This window comes from Formica exsecta, unplaced genomic scaffold, assembly GCF_003651465.1.
Source record: "Formica exsecta isolate Colony F162 unplaced genomic scaffold, ASM365146v1 scaffold93, whole genome shotgun sequence".
Classification (NCBI taxonomy): Eukaryota; Metazoa; Arthropoda; class Insecta; order Hymenoptera; family Formicidae; genus Formica; species Formica exsecta.
The window spans coordinates 250,234-273,252 of NW_021853696.1; the positions used below are offsets into that span (position 1 = coordinate 250,234).

At 33.9% G+C, this 23,019-nt stretch overlaps 1 long non-coding RNA gene across 1 annotated transcript; it reads left to right on the forward strand.

Annotated features, from left to right (window-relative positions):
• The first annotated feature begins 4,747 nt into the window (after nucleotides 1–4,747).
• Nucleotides 4,748–7,673, forward strand: LOC115245228. Its single transcript, XR_003885498.1, has 2 exons — nucleotides 4,748–5,206; nucleotides 5,556–7,673. It is a non-coding gene; the product is annotated as an uncharacterized LOC115245228 (long non-coding RNA).
• The last annotated feature ends 15,346 nt before the right edge of the window (nucleotides 7,674–23,019 follow it).

Genomic DNA, 23,019 nt, shown 5'->3' on the forward strand with positions numbered 1-23,019 from the left:
TCTTATTAAATCTTGTTTTTTTTTCGTTGTTTGTTTCATCAAATTCACAAAATAAATATGTAAACTGCCGCTCTTTTTATGTTTTTATCTTTTTTTAATTCAACTTACTTGCGTAATTTATTTTGGACAAATAGTAACTTCTTTTTATGTGTCTCATTTCTTTCTCTTTCTTTCTCTCTCTCTTTACTTTTCTCTCATACCCCGCTCTGTGAATGTATGAACAAGTAGATGCATTAAGACAATGCGGAAACAGGCGTATCTCTAAACGCTTTTAGCTGGGTCAAAATTTACCTTTGTCGATAGTGCTACTTGCTGCCGGATGGTTTATTTTCATGCAAAGCAAGTGGGATTCTGTTACGCTCTTGCACCGTCGAGTGGAGTAGTACATGTATACAATTGACGATACAAACGTGGTGACCCGGTAATTTATTCTGTGATTTACGATGGCCGAATTCTTTCCTTTATTTTTTATCTGTACAGTAAATTCCTCTATTTTTCATTCACAAAACCATGTTACATAAAAAACTGCTTATTATTATTCATGTTAATAATTGTTATTTTTTTCTAACACAGTGTTTTGTATTATATAATAGCAATTTAAAAAATATCGTGATGGTACATTAAAAAGATTCATAAAGATATTTTTTTTTTAAATAATACATATTTTTATAATATGCATGATTTTTAAAACGGTATATTTTATGGAAAAATTTTTTACGGTAGTTGATGATTTATTACCGATATCTCTAATATATAATATATTTTTTGAGAGAGTTATATTGGACACTATAAATGTAAAAAATTTACTCAATCGCTGATAAAATATTCTATCTATTGTCACTTCTGATAACGTCAAATTGTTTTCATTCAAAAAATTTAGAACGTGTATTTTTTTCTGAAATTTAGCACATTTATTACATGTGTCGACAACAAAAAATATTTATGATTATAAAAGACCTACAATTTATTGCCAATTGTTTCAGTATAACTGCAGCAAAAAAAATGTAAAAAAGGATCAAGCGAGTTTTCGCGTATAAGATTAATATCTGAAATAAATGACATATGTATGACATCGAATATACAGTCATATATATGTGCAGTTGAATGTGATGGATCTTTGAAGCTTGGTCATATGATGGAAATATAGATTATTTGCACTTACTGATAACGCGCAGTCATTCACTGTCGTTGCTCCCGGTGCAATAGAACACAATCGCGGATTACACGCACGTTGTCTGTTTCTACTGTGTCGATCGCGCCGCAGCAAGCGTTGGGTCGTTCTCCTGCTCCTGTTCGTCCAATCGTTAGATAAGATTACGGCAGAGTGGATTGTCCTGCATTCCCTGTCCCACATCTATACGCGAGGCCACACGCATACGACGAATGCACTGGTAATTTATGTTGCCAGCCGCGCTTGGACGAATAATACATCTCTCCGCTCTCGCGCTCCCTCGCTTCTTGTTTTTGAGTCGCGATTATTCACCGCCCGAGATATATCGTTCCAGACATTCTCTGCACACGAAAATACCATTCGAGCAGAGGAGCCGGTTCTTCCGACACGATAAGTCTTCTAGCAGACCTTTTTCCGGCAAATATGTCGCAGAGCGATATTGCGACAACCGAAACGCATTCGGCGCTTTAAAAACGCATGTTATTTCTGGAAGCTCTCCGGAAACTCGTTCTTTATTAGAAATGTTTATCCGCAGCAAGATTGCAAAAAAAAAATGTATTCAATATATTATCAAATAAAAAATTCTTTTCAGACCGCGTCAGCGAGAGACACGCGCTGTGTTAAAAAGAATTAATTGGATTATATTCATTAAGGGAAAAGTAGAGCAAAAATATTGTCGGTGATACGAGTCGAGCAGTTTTGTTTGCACTGGCATACGTTATAAATATTTCTAGCAAATTATAGCCTGTCTCTTTTTGCAATGGAGCAGTTCAGTCCTATTTTGCAATGTTATTTTTACGTCGTAATGCACACACGCACTATTAACGTAAATTAATCCATCTGATTTGTTATTTATATGTCATAACCGCCATCATACTGACGGACGAAATATTTCTAAAGTTTCATCATGATGTATCACCATTTTGCTTCTAGTTTTTGACCTGCTATAACTTATACTCGTCATGATTTATATTTGAAGTAAATAAAAAAAAAATATTGTAACATAAAGTGTTATAAAATAAAAAAATATTAGAGAAAATATATAAAATAAAATGCTACTATATAAAAAATTATATTATAAACTAAATAAATTAATACAATAGTATATACATATAACATTATTTGCAATATATGTATAATATTATCAGTATTGTTTGAATTACAATATTGGATTTTAAAACACGTACAATTTATGCGATTTCAATTACAAAAGATCATTCTAGTTAGCAATGTAAGTATAAAATATATTACAATATAGATATTAATAAGTTATTTAAAATAGGAGACAAAAGGTGGTATTGCATGATATATAATACAATTTATTTGAATTTATATTTCAATTCAAATCACACATACGTTTGGTATGTGTATAAGTTTCACTTCATGAAATATAAAACGTATTTAAATCCTGTTTTTACACACGCACTGTGAATATTTTGCAAATAAATACGTTATAAATTAAATATTTCTATATATAATCCATATTGCTGATAACGTGTGCGGACAATAGTACATGGCACGCCGACAAAACGTATAGTTATCGAATTATCTCCTAGAATTAAAGTTGTCATTGAAAATAACGTCTGACGAAAGTGTATATACATGATGCATCAGTGATCGTTGGTGTTCTCGACGTCAACGGAGCGGAGACTCGCGTGTGTGACGTGCCAGTTCCAATCAACACATACACACACATAAAATAAACGAAAACCAATGCACTTCGCACAATCGCGACAGCAATAAAGTAATTCTGCATTTGTCATTAACCATATAAAAAATAAAAAAATAGAATTTTTTTTATGTAAAAGATACAGTTAAAGAGCAAAAAAAATATTGTAACATAAAGTGTTATAAAATAAAAAAAATCATCGTCGTGTGAATATCGGAAAAGTATTCGTGTGAATCTTAGGGGACTCGGGAGAACGGCGGCGAATCGCTTTTCTCGCTCAGACCGGAAAAGCGAAAATGCCAAACGAAAATCCGTGACAAAGACGTGTGATGCTATACAGCCCTACGTACGACGCCTCCTTTTTGTTGAACGACTATGCAAATATTTTCGAAGACGCAACGGAATAATACGCAAACGGAATCGTTTCAACGGGAGAATCGATTTCACATCTGGATTGGTTACTTTGCGAAGAGACCCGCTGATAATAGATGTTACCGCGTAAACAAATAGTTTTTACAGAACAGAGTTTATCGAAAATACAATTTGTGAAAGGTTGAAATAATTTTATTGAACAAGATTTAATCTTGAATTTATAATACAATGAAATATCGACTTTTTCATAAAACGCATCTGAGACTTTAAGCATGTTTTATTCATCAACATAAAGATTAGATATTATCAAATGGAAAAGTTATTTAACTCGCTGTCAATCTTTAAAAAAGACAAACAAATCTATGAAAATAAGATAAAAGGGTTTTATTAAAGCCGAGTCAATTGTTGTAAATTATCGCTTAGTTCCACATGTGAAAAAAAAAACAATATGCAAGTGACGCTTGTAATAGCCACTATCGTATTATTCTCCGTATTTTCTCGTGATTTTTAATCAGGCTTTGTCTACCCATGTTGCCAAGCTCGTACCTTAGAGAATGCGGCGAAAAAGTAATCGAAGACTGTTTAAAATATGCAGGAAATGTACGTGCGTGAAACGAACTCGACGAGCCACAATTTGCCAACAACGATACTACGAAAAATACGTTCGAAAAAAATATATAAAATGAATTTGTAAAAAAGGGCAAACAGATCAGATATATTCTACGTGACAGATGGATCAACCGGGTAAGCCCCAACAGGGAGTGCCTGACAGTTCCACGACTATAAATCTTGATTTTCCCCTGGGTCGAGTCGACACAATCGATACGAAACGAAGGAAACCAAGCGAGGCTTTCATCGTTACCATTGCATGGTTGTTAATGAGGATTCGCGAGAATTATGACACCAGATAGAGAGTAGCCACAATGAAAATTTGAATATACGTACAATACATTAACATAAATATGTATGTCATATCACATATCATATCATATTATCAACTCGTTAAATATTCCAAAATATATCAAGCTGGCAGCTATTTACCGAAATAAATTTTTCGTGCAATTTATTCATTTAAAATAAAAATTGAAGTTATAAATAATGGGAGTTATAAATTATCATTTTGTTGCAAGTAATAATTATTTTTGTAAAGATTTATATATATTCTTTTTTTGCATTTTAACATGTTTACATTACGATCAATCGACATTATGATATTAACAATCAATCGAGTAATAATTAATTTTTGATACAAAACATTTGCCATTTATATTATATAATTTTACAATAATATAATATAATTTCATAATTTATTTTAAAATTAAAAAAATATTTTCTAGCGGAAAGAGGAATTGATTACTGTACTCAATGCTCATTTTTTTGAAGCATATCTAATATTGTATTCTTTTGCGTCGGGAAAGGAGGAATGTCATATAAAAATATAATCTTTTAATAATAAAATAAATTAGAAATTATACTATATTACAAAATTATATAATATAACCCTCCCATTGGGTACACCTTGACGTTGGTGGGAGGGCTTAGTACCCGGAAGGGATTTATCCTGAAGGGGAAGCTAAGTACCCAAAACACTGCATTGCCACAAGTCGATATCAATAATTAATCAAATAATTTATATATATATGGCAAGCACATTCGATGCATCAAATATTCGGTGCATCCGTTTATCATCGTGCCACGGATGATGCGTCACGTCTTAATTTGGGAGTGCCGCACAAAGTATCGCGCGTCCGTTTGTTATCTTGCCACAAATATTTCGTCGCGTTCTAATTAGTTCGAGTGTGCTATGTAAAGTGTCACTGTTCAAATACGGGAGTGCCGTGCAAAGTATCGCACGTCCATTCTTATTGTGTCGTATAATGAACAATAATAAATTGTAAGAAACTATACTTTCGCGAGTGAATGCAAAGAATCCTGACAACTTGAGAGAAGGAAAAGGCCTAGGAGGCATCAGGCGACGGCGGAACAACTTTAAGGTGTATAATTTATTTTTTATTCATATATTTGTATATTTTTTTTATTAATATTGCATGTCTATACCCGTTTATTTAGTTGTTTATTTGGAAAATAAAGTATTCTTAAATAAAAATTTAAAAAGAAAACTTTTATATATAATATCATAATAGTTCGTTTATAAAAAGAATAGCTTCTTTGGAAATTATTATATAATTATTTCATTAAATATCTGTTTATGATTATATGCATTAATTTTTATATTATTTAAAAATTTATTTTATTTTATTTGATGCATACAATACGAATTATTTGAAATATTAAATATTTTGAGCACTGCTGTAATTTAAATTTTATATTTATATGTTACAGATCAATGTAGCTTCAATGCCGTCAACTCCGCTGTTGCGCATCGATTAGTAAATGATAAAAAAAAGCTTTTAACGTCAAGTATATACAATTCAATATTTGCGCAACAAAAAAACTGTGTCAAACCTATGTTTTTTCAATTAAACATACTAAAAAATCCCACATTTTAAACTACAGCTATTAAAACCTATTTTTTTTTTTTCAAGAATTTTTCTCGGGATATTTAAAAAATGTAATTTTATATATTATGTTAAAGCCATATATTATAAAGACATAAGTATAGTATAATAGTGATAAATTCAGCTGTGTGTGTATGCTTCTTTTCTTGTCAATAGCTACACAATCTCGAAAAAAATGTTTATTCTAAAAAATGCCTACTTTTATAGTAGTGCAGCATTAACGAAGACATTATTGTGTAGTACATGGCACAATTTACGGAACTTTTATCGCGGACGAAAAGAACGTGTAAATGTAGACTTTTATACACCATCCATAACTTGAAACTTAGCACTCGTAAGCTTAGCTATCTCCACTTCTCTCAAAGTAGCACGGTTCATCTATCCGCAGGCGCGAGAGAGAGAAAGAGAGAGACAGAGAGAGAGAGAGAGAGAGAGAGAGAAAGAGAGAATGAGTGAGTGAGCACTCCAAAGACCTAGCTAATCGCGTGCTTTTATATCTCTTGACCAAAAGAGTTCGTCCTTTTACGAGACGCGCAGAAGTAACGTTTAAGTCGCCTCGACGACCAGCGCTCACTCGTCACACACTTTTTTTACGACACAATCTCAGACCAATGAGGTAGACCAGTGACGATAGAATTTTCCAAGGTACTCTCAAGAGAGAGTACGTTTATAGATAACAAAAGTTAATAGAAATTTTTCAAATTTAATTACATAGATATGTCTAAAATTGAATATTAAAATATCACGAAAACATATATACGAGGGTCAAAATCAATTTTTATTATAGAAAAATTATCATATACAGAGTGAGCCACGCAATTGAGATGGGTTCTAGCATCTGTCCCGTAGAACATAGAAAGAAATGGTGGAGGCAAAAGTTGAATAATATAACAATGCCTATTTTTCTATTGACTCATTTTTTCGTAAATGCAACGATACATCAAAAAAGTGCAATTGTATTTTTTTTTTTTTGTAATAGCATTATAAATTTTTTTTTCACATAAATAGATTCTTCTAAACAGTCTGTGTATAAAATTATTAGAGTAAGATGTTCGGAAAAGAAATATTTTACAAGATATTTGAAGTTTCTAAATGAGGCATATGCTTTACTTAAGAAGGTGTTTAAACGTATCACCGTTACGTAACAAATATTTTGTGATCCATTTCTTTATGTTTTTTTAATATATTAATCGAGCAATGCAACAATAAAATATTGTAATTTTGACAAAACCAAAACAGCAAGTTCTATAGCGTTTGAAATAATCTATTAAATGAAAAATAATTTATTACGCGTCGCTCAAATTCCTCGGACGTTGTATATTGCGATTCTTTACGAAGATACTTTTACACTGCTGAATAATTTCTCAGTATCTAATGAACAACTTCGAAACTGCGAGATGCAATCGGTTTTTCCGGATAGACATGCATTTCCGAGCGGAAAAATCGCGATTTGTTATACCGCCTTTTATTTCTCTTTTTGCTAATATTTTTATATCTCGCCGTTTCAATTACTGCAGATCTTTCAAATTGTTTTTCTATTGTTTATCTTAATCTAGAATAGAATTTTTAAGGATACGTTCAAATCGATGATCTTACTGTTATCTCCGCTATCGAGTTTATTTTTCCTTCTGACTACGACATATTTGATTTCTATTGGTTTGCGTTTAATCTCGTAAGAGTTATGAAACTCGACGAACATCGCCACAATCCTCGTAACCTGCGAACAAGGCAATCGATGTCGATCCGATTAAGTCGAATAAACCGCTTTTGTGATGTACTTTGGTTTTAGAGCGATTAGTTAAAAAGTTTAAATATTCTCTTTAGGTTATCTAATAGAAATTATGAAGGATTAATAATATTTATGTCAGCGTTTTTGTCTATAATCATTAAAACTTTCTCTTGTTTAAATCTTAAAAAAAAATAAAGAAATAATTACAAACTATATTTTTATGAAAATATTTAAGCTATAAACAAGAAATACCGGTTTAAATTACGGATAAAAGATAATTAAAAACAATATTCTTGTATATATCAGTTTTCCTGCATTATTATTTTAATAAAAACATATATATTTTATTTTTATTCTTTTGAAAATTATAAAGAAAAATATTGTATAATGATATACATAATTATATTTCACATTAAATATTTTCAAAGATCATCTTTGTCAGAATGAAGATAACGTAGGTACCGTTTAACGGCTCATTTGTATCTCCAATTAACGCGAATAATCTCCCTAATTTGACAGTTCACGTTGTTATTGAATCGATAACACGTACATTCGCACTATTGACCGTGAATGTCACATGTCAAGCATCATCCACACCGACGCGTATATTGCGACCGGTATTCGAGCATCGATATACATCTATAACCGCGCCCAGCCATTATCCGTACCACCTACATCGCCTGGATTTTCGTCTGTTGCCGGTCATTTTTTCCACTCACAGCGTTTAATGATTGCAAACGCGGGAAAACGGGCGTGCGAACCTTTCCGCGGAAATAGCGCGCGAAAGGAATTACGGTCGGCATGCATGACGCGCCTATTTACGATTCATATAAATCGCGTCCGACCGTCCGGAATGGAGGAGAGAGGCGGTTATACACACGCGCGCACGGCGGTCCATTATATCTCGCCTGTAACGGCGTACGTGGTTACCGCGATGTGTCATATATGCCGAGCGGAGGTGGGTTAAAGCGCACGTCATGAATATTTATCCGCAGCTATTGCAAAATAAATGTCGGTACCGGAGAAACTCGCGGCAAAAGAGCAGCAAAAAAGAACGAGGAATCGTATAACCCCGGGGGCAAAGTCTACGTTTTTCCTGAACTCTCCCTTTACGCGTATATTACGTTTATGCCCGCGTGCGCGCGCGAATATCAACGGACAGATTAAAGTTTCATCCGATCCTCTCCCGCCGCGATCGTCGATATGTCGAATCGCGCGAGTTTTCTCCTGAAAGCTCGGATATTTATTTTCGTAGCCCGGAAACGCCGTTGCCTTTGCCCGATTGCTCGACCGAGAATTCAGTCGCGTTCGATTCAGTATGAAAAATTTGGTCGCAATGATAAACCCGCGGATAAAGTTCGCTTGCCTGAGGCTAGGTGGACGAGGATAGGTTGAGAGGGTTTTCATCGAGAGTCACTCTCGAATTGACATTCATCGAGAGATACACTCAGCTCGGGTTTTCACCAGGACAGTTCAGTCAGAGACTAAAAGTTAAACTCGCAGAGAGCTTCATATCAATCTATGATTTCAATCCATGATAAAAATTCCTTGGCCAATGATTGAATCGATCCATGTTTTTGAATATTATTCATGAGTCATTTTTGCGAGTTTTTTTTAATAAGTTTAATTTTTCGACAAAAAAGAACTTAATTTTGTGGCGAAATTATTATATTGCACTTATTACTAAAAAATATATTTTATTATATAGGTTGTTTTTAATTATAAATATGTAGTTATCGATATATATATTTTTAAATTATCAAGCTATATGTGCAGTTTTTAACTTCTTTTTATTTTTGTAAATGCCGATGTGGTCTGTTTTTATAACAATTTATATTGTTCCAATTTATTGAGGTATGTGGAAACAAGTTATGGTTTGCAATTGTTTTATTGATAACTCTCTCTGTCATGTAGCATTTAAATATCAATATAAAACGTTTCCAAAGTTTTTTTTTGTTTGTAATCGTATAATAAAAGATTATTTTTTAACTAATGAAACTAAAAAAAGAAGAAAACAATCTTGAATTTTTAAATCGCATGATCTTTCATTTCGGTGACTATTGAGGGGAAACGAAAGATGACAGGTACTCAATATTCTTAAGAAAAATGTTGGCAGACAAATTTTCTTTCTCCCAATATATTGGTCTGCGAATTTTGTGGATTACCGCAAAGCCGGTTTTGCTTCTCGTAGCTCGCGGCGAGAACAAGGTGGATGCCAGCGATCGTACAGAGGCTCGTATCTAATATCTCGGCCCATAAAGTTTTTATAAAACAAAGAAGAGAACGAGAGTTACGGTTTCGGGGAGGGTTTTCATGATGTGCTCGGCGGTGGGGATGATATATGATCGCCGCGAGTTAAGCTTTCGGCGGCTCGATCTTCCGTCATGACGTAAACGAACCCCATTTTCGGAGTCCGCCGGTCCGCGAACTAAATTGTCTAAAGTGGCCGGTATACTCCGGTTCGTTCTTGAAGTTTTGCGTGCTCCTCCATCTTTCAGCAGAAATACGTCGAGCGTCAAATTTCGAAAAGCGGAGATGAAATTTTTCGTAGCTGTAAATCGAACATGAAAATGCAATTTCTCGGAGCAAACACTGATTTATCTTTAATCCTCTGAATCACGGTATACATGTATGCACTTTTAGAAGAATGCTCTTTCAAAAATTGATATCTTCTTACATACAAGTGAGACTGATTCATTGTGATATATGCGCGCAATTTTATTCTTAATATATATTTTGTGAAATAAAGTTTGACAATTACTTCGTTGCCTATCAAGATATCAAATATCTCTATATGCTGATAATTTTACGACACTCGTCAGTTTAAAGATATATTAAAATAGTATACATTTTAATAAATTATTTAGTATGCAATAATTTATTCAAAATATATCTCAGAATAATAATCGCGCAATGAATATTAAAATATTGCCGGTTGAGATATAGAACCGCTTTCTATATTTATTTATTAATCTAACAAAATGCATCAATATACGATACAGAAATTTATTTAAACAGCGTTTGATGCTAAGGTGAAAATTGAATACTGCATTGCACGAAAGCTTAATCGCTCAGAACTACAACGACCAGTCGACAACGACTGATGAACTTTTCGTCCCGCTACAGACGATGTTTCTCAAGCGGGTAAACTTCTTCGGTAAACACACAACGGAAACCTACGGAACATGGCATTGTTCGCAGAGGCGACGTTGGAATTCCCGGAGCGAGCAACCACGATGCTGGAACGTACGAAATTTGGGGGTTGCCAGATGTCTTATCGGGCAGGCAGGTCACGTTAATCATGAAAGCGCGAGCTCTCAGATATTTGAATGGATGCAGTTGCTTTGTCCCACCAAACTGACCTCAGAAACAGACGGATCCTGCAAAATTATCGCCGATTGCCTGCCATTGTCTGCGAGTATTATCTATGACACAGTGATCCGCTCTATAATCGATAAGTCATCTAGACGAGAATCTACCCAAGCTACCAAAATAACTGTATTGCGATCTTATTTAATTTTGACATATAAATTTTTTGTCGATAAAAAAAGAATTCTAGAAGACTTTGTAACGTATAATATAAAAAATAATCTTCTTAAACTACATCTAGAACAGAAACTTTGTCGAAAAAGTATAATAAATCCTTCCAAGTCAGCTTTTTTTAAAAATTTACGAGGCTATCTCCTTCTAGTCTCATCACACACATCCGATATTTATTATATGTCACAAAGTGTGTATTTGTATCCAAGATCTCGGATGAAAGAATGTTGCTTTTTTGTCGTATTTTTCAAGAAGTCATAACCACGACAGAGGATCCGATGAAACTTGTTCTTTGGACGTCAAGCTTTTCTACCATTTTCGCGGTTGATGCTATATGTATTTCGGAGTACCCGTCTTGGTCGAGTTGGCTGTAAATAACAGTCTTCACCACGTGACTTGTCATAATTCATGTTTTTTTCGACCGCATTTTCCCCGGTCACCATTTATGCGCAGAAAAAGCAACAGTCGGTCACGATGTGTCACCGGCTGTGCATCAACGCGTAATATTTTATACCCGTTCGTCACGCGAGAAAAAATGCTTGCAAGAATTATTTTAGCCAATCAAGCACAATTCAGCTTGAATGAGACGGAGATTCGAATAATATCGGCGATGAACGAGCGCTGATATTTCGGCAAATAAAAATGAAATCGTGTAAAAAATATAAAAGATATACGTATACGTCGGATATGCTGGACTCTCACCGAAATGATGATGTACCTCACGAAAAACCTCGACATATTTGTCGCCGTCGTCGTCGTTCTCGTCGCCGTCGAGGTCGATGTTGGGAGATACAGCACGTCGCAGCGATGCGAAGGGGAAACGAGAAAATATAACCGATTTAACGAGGAATTCATACCGCACGTACCAAATTTTCGAGCGCGCCCTTGTTCTCGCATGACAGTTGAAGAAAATATTGTTTGATATTAACCTTTTGCGCCTCGAAATGATTTAACATTTAATCTTTTTGTATCGCTTATATTTTGCGACGTGCTTTAATATTGACGTATAAGAAAAAAAAAACCACTGCTAAAAAAGTAAGTTTTATGCATCCGACTGATTTTTAAGATTAACAAATATCAAGACACATATTACATATCACATTTTTTACGATATATAAAATATCATGCATTTCTCACAAAGAATAATTCATAATACGACGAGCAATATTAAAATTGCAAAAAATTTATAAGTACAAAAAATTCCATCACATGATAAAACCGATACTGAAAACCGACAGAATATAAATTTGATGATTCTTTTACATCTCGGAACGAATATAGCAAAATTGATTTACTTTCTATACTCGAGTAGTATATTGCAAAATTTTTGGCAAAATTTGATCGTGTTTTGTGACGCAAATTTTTTCTCTATAAACTCACCGCGCTCCATTTATTTTTGCATACAGCATACATATAGATATACATATGCATTGCTATATATATGACAATGCGACGCTTGAAATGCATAGCAATAGTATTTCAACAAAGTCTTTGGGAATGCGAGCGTCGAGAATCGAGGAAAGCTGGCTGATGGCATCTGTGCGGGGAATGGATGAAAGGGCAGGAAATCGTAAAGGAAAGCGAGAGAGAGAGAGAGAGACAGAGACAGAGACTGAGAGAAGAGAGAAAGGAATGGTAGGAGATGACGTTCGTGTCGGATCCAAACGCACTTCGACCACTTAATTTCATCACACTCGAGCAGACTCGCGGGTGCGGCGGAAATTGTGAGACTTTCGCTTTGAATTATCAAGTCTTGAGAAAAAAAAAAATCGATGGACGACGACCCTTTTCATTCTCGTACTCGGATAATTAACTTGAGGTCTTTAAAATCAATTTTCTTCAAAGGGATTTCTTGATTTTATTATGGAAGCGCTAGCGCATATGCGCGTTTTAATATATGTTTTAAAATTATTTTTATATGAATCTCTTTTTCAAAGTCAATTGGCATATTAGTATCACAATTTTTTTCTTCTTATCTATACAGGGTGAGTCATAAGTATGTTTTAAAATTTTGTGATCGTGTTCCTGGATAAAAAGTATGAACAAATGTTTCTATAAACATTAAACTGAAAATGCTTCGTTATCGAAATAATGGACACAAATAGATATTAAATAATGACTTTATTGAAAAATTTCAAGTGGGCATTTTTTTTTTATTTATAAGAGATGCTGAAAGTGCAGACTATTACAGTAAATTAATCAATCAATATTAATACTGCTCGGTGTTGAACTGTCTCAAGCATACTGACTTGATTGTAGGTACGTTGTCTCTTACTGTATTCAAGTACAGAGGCCTACATTAAAACTCCCTTTCCCTTTCTTTCAGTGAGTCGTAGTAGCGTGTGCTAATAAACAAACACTATCCCAGAATTAAAATACTAGAGACATAACATCGTGGAAAGAAATAATCTGATCTGAAATTCAGTCATTATGAAATCTATTTGTGTCCATTATTTCGATAACGAAGTATTTTTGTTCTAATGTTCATAGAAACATTTGTTCATACTTTTTATCCAGGAACACGATCACAAAATTTTAAAACATACTTATGACTATAATAATATAAAATATAAAATTGTAGTTTTTTATAATAAGTTTTCACGGGACAGATTATTTGTGCAGAAAATGGATTGCATCTCTGTGTCACTCGCGAAATGGCGATGATCCATTAATCGAAAGTTCGGCGATATTCCCTGGCTATCCATTTTGATTTGATCAACTCGCATCCTAGCGAATAATGCTGATCCTTTCAATCCATGCGATTCCATAGAGGAACCGTCATCGCGTGTAATTTAACGACAATGATGCACAGTGAGGCGGACACATGTAATTCCATCCACTTCCGCTCCCGGGTAATTCGTGCACCCTATACAGAGAGAACGCTACAAAATCCCCCAAAATACTATATCAATACGAGAGAAAAAATATAAGGTAAACTAGTAAAATATATATGAAAAAAATTCAGTGCTTTTCAAGTTAAAACTAAGAGTTAATAATTTTATCATGAATTGACAGGCAAAATCAATATTGTTATCTCTATAGTCTTTTGAAGCTTCTATTAGTACGAGAGAATATTTAATTTTTAATTATTTATTAAAGCAAAAATTGTCGTCTTGTTTTGTATTAAAGATTAATGATAGATGTTGTTATTAATGATAAGTATGATAATGATAGATATTGATGATTTTGAGACAGCCTATGCATACATCAAATAGGACATATATCGATGTCCGGAGTCTGATATACGCAAACAATTCCGGCGATGGCGTAATCCGATGTATCTAGACCTCTACGCGCGTACATGTGTGTGTATGCACACGTGATGCGTATACGCACGCGGATGTGCATTTCGCAATCCAGTTGTTACGTCGCTGCTCATTCTCTTTCTCATATATACATGCGGACACACACACACACATATATCGCGATAAAGTTATATGCAATCCAATCTATGAAAAGGATTGAATACGTAAAATACTATCAACGATTCGTTTCGACTCAATTCGATTCGTCGCCGTTCTGCCAACGTTATTGCCACGTCCGTTATTGACGCTCAAGCTAGCTGTTTCCGATCATTATTTTGGATTTTACATACGCGATTACATATGTTTGATCATTCATAATGAATCTGATTTCGCCGGTGCGCCAACATTGTACGATAGTTGAGCAGAGATAATTTAACATCCGAGAGAATCGAGATATTTTATATTTCGATAGATACAATATGTTGCTATGTCGCCATCAAACTGTCACAATTTTGAATATTATTAAGATATTAAGAAGTAATATTATATTTTATATTACTATTTTTCACAAATTAAGCATAAGTAATAATTTCCGAAATAAAATATATATACAAACTTAACTGTATTTTACGTTATATATTTTCAAACATTCTTTTTATTTTAAAATTATGAAAAATGTGATTTAAAAATTTAATTATTAAAATTTATTTATGTTCTATCGAACGATTCAATTATAATATTTCAAACTATATATATATCTACAGACTCTTATATGCCGTTATATAAAATAGCTATTCAATCCTATCGCTATTATCGAAAGGGAAGGAAATCTGGCTATTTCGTAGATTGTTCTAAAAAAGTCGATTCCGATAGAACTTTCGTAAGTCGGCCTGATTTATACCTTCAACAGAATACGACATCCATTAATCTTTCTGTCCGATCGTGATCTTGGAAGTGAAATTAATCTTAAAGGACGTGAGATTAGCTTCCTTTTCGCAACCTTAAAGACAATCCCCGAAGAAAAATATACTTTCGAGATTTCCAATGTACGCAATTCTCCCAACCCGCGCGCGTGCGCGCGCAACAAGCAGCCAGCAGTCCGATACGTAAACTCCTCACGAACTCCATATCAAGGTTCAGTGACAGTAAGCAGAAGATTCTTTAGTCTCCTAATGAAACGCCAAATCGGGATGCTGTTGGATCACGCTCGCACAAATTCGTGTTACCACGTAAAATCCCCAATTACGTAAGCACAATCTAGCGAAATGAATAAGGTAACTGCATAACGAATTGAAGGATCAAGTACATAAATGTGCACTATACAATATACATAACAAAACATCAAAATGCATTAAAAATTATTAGACATACATAGCAAATATTTTACTTTTTAAATCTATAACACATTGTCTAATGCAGTAGAATTTGTCGCTATTCGATTTAAAATCTAGAATTTTATATGAGCTATATACTTCTCCAAATTTTAATTTAACTGAGAGTTGAATGTGAATCTAGATGTTGCTAAATGCGCGATGTAGATGCAGATCGTTGTGGATTTAATCAAAATCAGTTTTATCGGAGTCGGACAACGGCACTTATCATCCGCGCACATATGATGTCGCATAAACTCGCGTAGATTACTCGAATAAAATTCTTGTAAAGAGCGGAGGTAAGCGTGATGTAAGGAGTTTCTTGCGCGACGCGTGTCTCTCGCGCATCGTATAATCTTGTTAATGATAAATTAATACATGCAAAGTACCCTACGGTGACGTTTTTCAACGCGCGCAACGTACCGTGAAGTTATGCCGGTAAATTCTTGAGCGCATTATACACAAATCCTTTATATCTTCGTAAAGACAGAGCCGGAATTTCTCTCGCTAAGAGTCTACTAAGAGGCTAGATACATGTACTATATCAGGGAAAGATAAGCAGCTTAATTTCGAACGAGATTAGTCCGGACGTTCAATCCCCCGTGTAGTCTTCTCTTTGGCACGTAACGACGCCCGGTATTCCCAGTTGAGGTTAATCTCAGGATTAATCCGGAAACGAACTCTCTTGTCACTATTTTTCCACGGTTCGTTATATTTTCAGCATATAACAACGAGCGACGTTATCATACTTTTGAATAGCGTTACTAGAAGAAGAAATGTGACAATGTGTGCGGGAAAAAGAGATGCCAATTTATCACGCACGATTAGTCCATCGATTAAACATCATTGATCATGCACGTATTTTGTAATAGTAATTTTTTTAACGTATTGTAGTTTTAGAGATGTTTTACGATTTTTATTACATCTTTATAATTGTTCATATATTCCTATATGATACATTAATAATTAATAATTAGAATATTATATGAGAAAGATATATAGCTATATATATATATCTTTAAGATATATACTATATATATATATATATACAAAGAGTTTGTCTCTTTATTTAATAGTAAATTAGAATATTTAAACAAGATAAAAATTATATATACGTATATACTGTAACTTTTAATGTAATCGATATTGATACAGGTCTCCATATGTATTATATCATTCAGTAGACTAACTAAACGGTTTACAACGATTTAAAAAAATGTATTGCTTTGTACAAAAAAATATCAAAATAGTCAAAGAAAGTTTGCGCATGCCTTCCGAATCGCCTTGTTGAAATTATAATTGCGGCGGATGAAATCTTGAAATCCAATCTACTGCTTATGTATGCACGACGAAATTCGATCTGTCGTTTCTGAATAATTTCGCACTTGGTTCTCCTATTCGCTTCCCTCCACTCCCTCGATAAGCCGATAACTGTGCACGGTTTGCAGAATCCATAAATTAGGCGCGAAGTTCGATTTGCGCTCTTTGATAATCCCCCCATTCGCATACGAGAGGCTCGTGCATTATAACTTGGCGATGCATTTGCATGTCGCATCGACAAGACCCAATCTTCGGTCGAAATACGACACGGACGATATCAATATAATGTAAGATATGTTTTTTTGTCAGGTATGTTTTCTATTATCTACCATTTCATTGATAAATTTACGGTTGATTTTCCTTTAACGAAAATGCCAAAGCACTAATAATTTTCATTACACAATTTGACATCCCATGAATTAGGATTAAAAATTATAAAAATAAAAATTTTATTCGTCATTTCAATTAAAGCCTCTATCTTATTAAAATTTTAATTCAGGAATTAAATAAAAAAAGATATTAAATCTAATTAGATAAACTTTAGTTGATTTAAAAAAAATAACTTATAATTGAAACAAAATTTGTAGATAGAAAAAAAATAGTTAATTAGAAGAGATATCTTATATATTAAACTTTGGTGCCAAATTTTGTTAAATCTACATATAAATATTGCTAAATATTGAGTTACACTTTCATATAAAATAAATTAATATGAATATAGGAGTTAATAATTTGATATAAAAAAACATACATATTTAAAATGCACGGAATAAAAGTACATTCTCGAATGTAGGTCACTATTATAGAAAAGATTGTATGTCTTTTCCAGTTTCCGCTCGTACGATTGTATAAATTTCTATATCAATATTTTCTTTTGATTTTCTTTTTATTTTCTATTGTACTGTATTTGATGGTTTTGCGCCTCAGTTTTACATTATTCTTGTATTCTTCAACCATTAATAACTTTCAGCAATATTTTTCAAAAAATGTTCACGAAATAAGTGCAAGAAATGTGTAGGAAATAAAAGAGATATGTAAATCGATATCAATGCGTTCCAAGCTTCTTGTGAAATCCTTTCGACAGAAAAAGCAAGCAAAATTTTATTCATTTCTTGACTTATTAAATATTACTGCCAAATTTTTTCTTTTCAAATATCACGATTTTTCTTACAGTTAAGTGATTTGCTTATAAGCAAGCGTAGACGAGTGGAAATCCGACAACCAGATGCGAAAAGGTACCATCTCACACATGGCGCAATCTCGCGCGCACACATTTTCCCGACCCTACTTCATCCCTCGAAAACGGCCGGGTTTCCCAAACACCAGCACCCACCCCGAATCTACCTTTCATCGCCGTTCTACAACCAGATAAATTTTCAGCCTTGAATCGGGCTCGACACCCTTTTTGTTCCCCCGAGTACGGTAGGCGGTGTAAATAACGCGCTAATCTAACCTTCTTCATTTATTATGAGAGAAACTTGGTGTAAAATTATCCAACTGTACTAAAGCTTGCCCGATGCGTTTTATTGTGCTGTTTGGCATTTGTGTCTACTTACGGTAGAATCATAAACAATTTTTCTTAACCGAGAAATCAATAACACATCATATAGATGTTATTGACAGAATAATTCTTTCTCTTTCATGTAATATATATTAATCGTAATTAACTATTATAAATTCATATAATATAATGAAAATTTTGATATGAAATAACATGTTTTTGTTTTTCCATATTGCAAAAAGAAAACAATTAAATTTACATTTTTTTATACATCAGGTTTAATTAGCAAACTTCTTCAATCGTAAAAAAAAATGGCAATAATACATCAAGTACGCAACAAATAATAATTTATAAAAATATTGTTTTAAAAATTAATATTAATTGATAGCGGTGTATATAAAAGCACCCAATAATTTTATTTCTATTCGAATTTAAAGTCAAGAGGTTTCACCTTTTATATGAATAATTATTAATTTCTGTTTTTGTAGCATCAACGTCAAAAAAAAATAACGCGCAAAGAATTTTGTTATTTGCCGAATTACATATATCTCGACACATTAATTGGTTACGCTAATTAATTTCATAATTTAAAGTGCTTTCCATTATATTCTACAATAATATAAAGACAAATACTTTGAGGCAATACTCCTTTTATGATTATTTCCCACTTGTCCCCGGCTTTTCATCGCCGCATTCTTTCTTTCTCCCTTTCTTACGATTTTCTACTTTGCGCTCAATTCCAATGCTTTTAATAAATAAATCGTACCCGTGATTCTTACTGCTCGCTGTTTCTTCCAAGAGACTCATGAGCTATTTAACCGCCGGAACTCGGCGGCGCCGTACCCAAACTTTAGCCGTTTTTCATTTGCTCGTTTTCATCCACGCCGAGATAAACTTTGTTCATTTTCCATTCCCGGTTGCACGTCGCCGCAGGGGGCATCGCGACAAAGCCGCATTAAGCCATCGGCATACATATTAACAGCGCTGCTTCTTTCGTTAATCAGCAGAAGGCTATATCATTCCGCAATAACATGGTGTTCGCTTTGTGCGATTTATGTAAAAATTGTAAAGCGTTGACATGTAAAGCTGGCGATCAAAATGTATAAATTCTATATTAAATGATATTGCAACGGTTATTGATTCAGATATTGATTCAATGATATAGATAAATAATCTACGCGTAATTAAATCACATTATTGCAAACATAAATTTAAATTTTAAGAAAGAAAGGAGACAAAGAGGGAAGAAGAGAAGGTAAAATAATTATAAATATAACATAATGTATTTTTTATATATCTTTTAGCTTATCTCTACAAACATGATATATGCTTTATCCATTTATATATTTTATGACTCGTTAGATAAATATAATATCGAATCATAAGATGATTGCATATATATAATCAAATAGACTCGCCCCAGCACTCATCAGAAACGGAGGGTGAACGCGAAGTAAGTTCATATGACTATGCGATGCTGACTGTTCTGTTCTCTGTTCGATAATCAATCTCGTCGGGAAAAAAATTGAAAGTAAGGAGAATGCTGGGGGATGATAAAGCGTCAGAGGTTATTGTTCTCGATCGCACGTCGTGCGTGGCGCGCGTAAGGGTGCGGACGGTGTCGATCGATGGTAAAAGTCGTCACTAGGGAACAAACAAATAGACAAGGGGATCGAATTACCAGGGTATAAGGCGATATAAGGGAGAAAAACTTCCGCATCCGGTATCACGGAGAGCTTCGGTAGCGACGAGCTGTCGCGAGCAGCTGGATCGTTCGCATGAACTTCTTTCGAGAGCGGCAGCGCGCCGCAGCTGCGGATCCTTAGGAAACTCGGATCGCCTTCCGCAATAAAAGGCGACGTCGCCTGCCGGCGCCGTCGATGACGCGGAAGGAATTTTTTGATGGAGATGGTTGCTTCAGCAGAGAGCTCGAAATAGTCATCTTAGAATGTACGATCTCGTGTGAGATATTGAGCCGTCTCAAAAGCAGCGAAATATAAATACATCACCTTCGTTAACCATCTTTTTCTTTTTGCAAAAAAAAATATCGTTTCTTGTTCAATATATTAGACATCTTAAGTATTTGTCGAAATGTGTTCTAAATTAATATATTTATTAATATATTTCTCAATGATATGGTTATTTTAGAAAATTACTTTTAATCATTTTCTTTTTATAAAATATTTTAACTTATGATAATATGTAAAACATATTTAATTAAAACATAAATGAATGCTATCTCTACTTTGAAGAACTAATTTTAAAATAATTTGATAATTAACAATTATTTATTTTTATTACCTGAGGATGTATTTAATTCAAATTAAAATTTGAGATAAACTTTAATAAAGAAACAGAAAATACTGGGAACTTAGGCTAGAATTTATTAAATAAACAAGAGTTATATTATAATGAAATATATATACAAATAAAGCGTTTTCTCTTCCTTTAAGGAAACAACCTTTTATCGTCTCATAAAACTTTCAACATAATAAAATACTAAAGAAAACATTTTCGAGAGATAGCAATGCTTGAAAGTATCTTTATCGCGCAGGGTCGGTCTCCAAGAGTTTAGTTCATGTACGATATCAGCAAATCTGGCAAAAAAATCGGCAATGACAGAAACCTACACATTGACTTCATTTAAAAGCAATCTCGTTTAGAAAATATTTATTTAAAATAATACATTACTGGAATTAACATCTTGCAAAGTAGTCAAATCAGAATTCTCAATTTCATCCTGTTCCTAGAAAGTAAAAACTGAAAAAAATGTTATACGTGCATATATAAAGTATTTCTCTTTTTATTTCCGAATCATGGAACATCATTGATCGTTTCAAATCATAGATATCGATATCTTAAAGTAAAATGGTACATATTGCTGTATACGTTGCTACCAAGAGCGCGTTTATCTTTGGACTAAATTTCCTGGGAGATACGCCATCAAGATATTTTGACGCGCGATCATATATACGCGGCGCATATAATGAGATGAATAAAACTAATATTACAATTTGAGTTCAACATTGTTCGTGAACTTATGATGTCAGTAAAATAGCAAAGGAAGTTGAAGTTAATTCCGGCAATTTGTGCTACGACCCGTGCGCACCTCTCGTCTTCTTCTTTGCCCCGTTTGCGGTTCGCGGATGTTCGGTCAATCGACCGTACACCAACGATAGATTCTTTAACGATAATCCTACGCTCGAGCTGGTCGAAATCCTTCAAGAATCGGGATGCTTGCTACGTGGTCAGCATTTCATCGCACATTTCATCGTGTGTCCAACATCTCATTCTGTCTCCGGTATAATAACATTTTTCAATCTGAAATTCGCATCGATATGTCAAATTAATAATGAAAGGAATAACGGACGTAATAAGACAATTTGCATAAAGAAAGATTTTTTTATCATATAAAAGAAATAATTCAAAAAATATAAAATATAAAATTACTAGTAATCACTAAACGGTCGTGTTAATTAATTTAATACTCATTATAACATCGTTAAAAGATAAGAGCAATTAATCTTATTATTGAGAATTGTCGTGAGCAGTCGCATTTATCCCATTGTTATTATTATTCCAATTGATTTGAACGATATTTTGAACTTTTGAAGTTTGTTCACGATCGGATAGAAAAATATTATGGTATTTAGCTAAACAAATTTGCTCTACGCTTTCGCAAACTTTGCATCAGATTGACTGTGAAAAGCTTTTACGGACATCAGCTGAACGAACGTGCTGAAATATATCGCATTTAAATATTTTGCGTTGAAGTATTTAGTCATGTATATACTTCGCATTGTCGTTTCGCAGTGCCAAAATCATTAAGAACGAATATATTTTCAGTTTCAATTTACTAACAAATTTACGCACGCTTTTATAGGATTCGCGAATATTATATTTAATTTAATTCTGCAAAAAGTTCAGTCTGTATGTGTGCAATAATTTCGTTCTCGCAAATTAATGCCACGCGTCGTTTTATTATCGTGTTTATGTATTTTGCGACTCAATTCGCAGTTTTGATACTACATTTAAATTGATTTGACGTAAAATTGAGCTCAGGACACTTTTACTCTGTCTAGCGAATAAACTTGCGCTGTTCATACACGCGAGATTTAATGAAAAATCATAGATTTTGTATGTATGCAGCGAGAACGAATGGCAGAGATCGGATATATGTGGGAGTGACTTTTGAATTTTTTTTTTTACAAAAAAAGTGCACGTTTCGCGAGATATTTCGTACGCGGCTCGTTTATTCGAACGGATCGACAGATTCGCCATACGTGATTTTTGCCCCTTCCTGTCATCACCAAATAAACCATTCCATAATGACATTTACCAGCTCCGCTGGACGTGACGTTTTTCGATTGTCTCCCTGTTTCCTCCCTCCGACGATTAACTTCTGATCGATTGACCGTGCATTATCGGAATGCGGCGAATTCTGTCGTATTGGAGCTAGATCTCGTGTATGCGCCATCTCACGTGCATGCTGGACGAGCAAGCCGGAAATAGGGGAATATGCTAGCATTCTCATACCGCATTTGCAGCTAAATGCAGTTCTTCGATTCTCATGTCACGTTCAT